Source organism: Triticum aestivum, chromosome 1D (assembly GCF_018294505.1).
Source record: "Triticum aestivum cultivar Chinese Spring chromosome 1D, IWGSC CS RefSeq v2.1, whole genome shotgun sequence".
NCBI classification, from domain to species: Eukaryota; Viridiplantae; Streptophyta; class Magnoliopsida; order Poales; family Poaceae; genus Triticum; species Triticum aestivum.
Window position 1 is genome coordinate 325,601,382 of NC_057796.1, and position 3,375 is coordinate 325,604,756.

Here is a 3,375-nt window from a genome sequence, read left to right on the forward strand (position 1 = left end):
ACACTTTCACTTAACCATAGGAGTTTGACAATGGGGCTACTATATAGCCCCTGGTACTTCCGCGCTCATCCAAGTACGGGGCGCGTACGTAGATGACCGGGAAAACCGGCCCTTCGTTAATGCGGAGGAATCCCGAAGATTCCGCTAAGTCATCGAGTGGTTGAACAGTCTCGCGCTTTATCATGACAGTCAGTTTTCGGCTTTCTCTACTGAGGTGCTCATCCGGATGAACCAGGGCACAATCACAGTAGTTCTCCCGGTGCCACCTTAGCCGATAGAGCGGAACGTAAGGTAGCAAAACGTGGGAGCCGAGCAAACCCAACATTTGACCAAAGACATGATTCGGAGCTGGTGCATATAAGGCCAATCTCGCGACGCCGAACACTCCCTAAGGTGTTCGGTCTTTACACAATGTACCGGGCTAAGTAACGCCCATGATAATGGACCCTAAATTTCCAGGTACGTGCATTAGTCTGTCGTGGCGAAATGCCAACAACGCCAGCATCCCTCACGGTTGTGTTAGGTATCGGGGGAGGGGGTCAAGCAACAAGAGACAGTAAGAAAGGTTTACACAGGGTCTTAATCTAAAAAGAAACCTTTGAGCGGGGCCCTGCTGCACGTCTGCGCCTGTGTCTCCATTGTGCCGTATCCTGGAAGGGTGTAGCACGATTGTCATATGTAAAAGAGAAAAAATTAGATGAAAGTTCTCATGCGAAAAACTGATTATTCTCATTAAAATTCAATCTAAATGAGGTAAAGCCGAACTGTAGTCCTTTTTACATGCGGGAAGCCCCTGGTACCGCCTATGGGGGTATATCCATCAAACCAATCTCAGGTTTATCTAAGCTGTTATAGCTAGTGGTGCACCGGACTTGTCTAGCCGTGTCCACGGTCTTGACAACCGACCATTTATTCTGGTTGGAAAGGCCATTTAGTGTTCGGCTGCTAAAGCCGCCACACGTTCTCCCGCTTGCAAGGAACGCTCAGTGTTTCCGCTAACTATGATGATGCCACGTGGACCGGGCATCTTAAGCTTAAGAGAAGCGTAATGCGGTACTGCATTAAAACAAGCGAAGGTCGTTCTTCTAAGTAGTGCTTGATAGCCGCTGCGGAATGGAGCGATGTCGAAGGTTAACTTTTCACTTCGGAAGTTGTCGGGAGAACCGAATACAACCTCTAGTACTAGAGAGCCCGTACAACGTGCCTCTGGGCCTGGTATTGCTGCTTTAAAGATAGTGCAGCTTTGGCTGATTCTTGTCGGGTCTATCCCCATTTTGCGGACTGTGTCCTGATATATCAGATTAAGACTACTGCCGCCGTCAATGAGGACTTGGGTGAGATGCTATTCGTCGATTATTGGATCTAGCACCAAGGCAGCCAATTCTCCGTGCCGGATACTAGTCGGGTGATCCCTATGATCAAAAGTGATCGGGCAGGCCGACCAAGGGTTGAACTGAGGGGTGACGGGCTCTACGGTGCATATGTCTCGGAGTGTGTGTTTGCTCCTTTTTTTTGTTACGTGAATCATGTTCACTATTTTGACCTTTGTGGGAATTTTTTCTGTCCCCCAGTGTTTTGCTGGCGAGGCTCATCCTCATCTTCACTTGGTGTCTCCCTCCCCTTGTGTTCGGCGTTTAGCTTGCCGGCCTGCTTGAAGACCCAGCATTCTCTGTGGGTGTGATTTGCAGGTTTATCGGAGGTGCCATGAATCTAACATAATTTGTCTAGAATCTTGTTTAGGCTGGACGGTCCATCTCTGCTGCCTTTGAAAGGCTTTTTCCGTTGACCGGCTCGAGAGCCCCTAAATCCGGCGTTTACCACCGTGTTGTCTGGGCTGTCTTCGTTATTTCGACGCTTACTTTTACTGCGTCGTGGTTTTCCATTGCCATCCTTGACTTCAGATGTGCCTGGGTCGCTGGTGCTACTACAGGCCAGCCAGCTATCTTCGCCCGCGCAAAAGCGGGTCATAAGGCTTGTTAGGGCTGCCATTGTCCTTGGTTTTTCTTGGCCGAGGTGTCTGGCGAGCCATTCGTCTCGGACGCTGCGTTTGAAAGCTGCTAAGGCTTCAGCGTCCGAGCAGTCGACGATTTGGTTCTTCTTAGTGAGAAATCTGTTCCAAAGCATTCAGGCTGACTCTCCGGGCTGTTGAATTATATGACTTAAATCGTGTGCATCCGGAGGTCGGACATAGGTCCCTTGAAAGTTAGCCCTATCCTCAAGGTCCTCCCAACTTCTAATTGAATTTTTGGGGAGGCTCTTCAGCCAGTGCCGAGCTGGTCCTTTCAGCTTGAGGGGCAAGTACTTGATGGCGTGGAGATCGTCTCCGTGAGCCATATGGATACGGAGGATGAAGTCATCAATCCAGACCCCAGGGTCTGTCGTTCCGTCGTACGCCTCTATGTTCACGGGTTTGAATCCCTCTGGAAATTCGTGATCCAGCACCTCATCGGTGAAACATAGGGGGTGCGCGGCACCCCTGTATTTGGATGTGTCATGGCGTTCTGACGATTGTAGTGTTCGTTTTTGATTCTGCGCTGGAGCGCGCTTCCTAGATCCGTAGATGAATCTGGTCACGCCAGCTTTTGATGCAAGTCCTTGCGTGAATCGTGTGCTGACTTATGTGCGGCCTTGTTAGCCGCCCTATCGCGGCCACGAGGTGGTCGATCCAACCGGTCGGCCGTTTTATTTTTCGGCTGTGTAGGCTCTAAGGCCTCATCATTGAATTCAGGCAACAGCTTGCGCTTTGGATAGCTCTTTGTGTGGTGACTGCCACCATACTTTTCTAAAGTGTCGAGCACTTTGTTCCATCTTCTGTGGAGCGTATTCTGCGTGTCCTTAAGCCTTTGCTTCTGCTTCTTCAGACTCCTCGTGGTGGCAATAAGCCTTCTATGGAGGTTCTCTTGTTCCAAGTGCCTTTCCGGGATGATGTGTGCATCGTCGTCCGGACTGTTTTCCTCTCCGGAGAGAGGTTGCTGAGCTTTATCCTCGGCGTCGCCGTGATCGGACAGCGGCTCCGTACTATGTTCGTTGTCCGCTGGTTCATTGTCGGAGTAAATGGCCACGGGTAGCCCAACCGACTACCCCTGGTTCTTCAGAAAAATTATCAGGCCTTCGGGCCTTCAAGCACTCCAAGCATTTGGGCCGCCTTCCCTGGCCGGCTACCTCTGAAGCCGACTCCCAGAAGGCGACCCAGCCTCAAGCAACCCCTCCCCAGGACGATTACGGGGTGGCCGACTCCAAGAAGCCGGCAAAGAAGGACGCCGACTCCTAGGGGCCGGCCGAGACCTCAACTACCAAAGCCGTTCCCACATAACGACGACAAGACGGGGAGTGGCCACAGTGCGGCCCACTACCCCCGAAGCCCGAGGCAGGCAT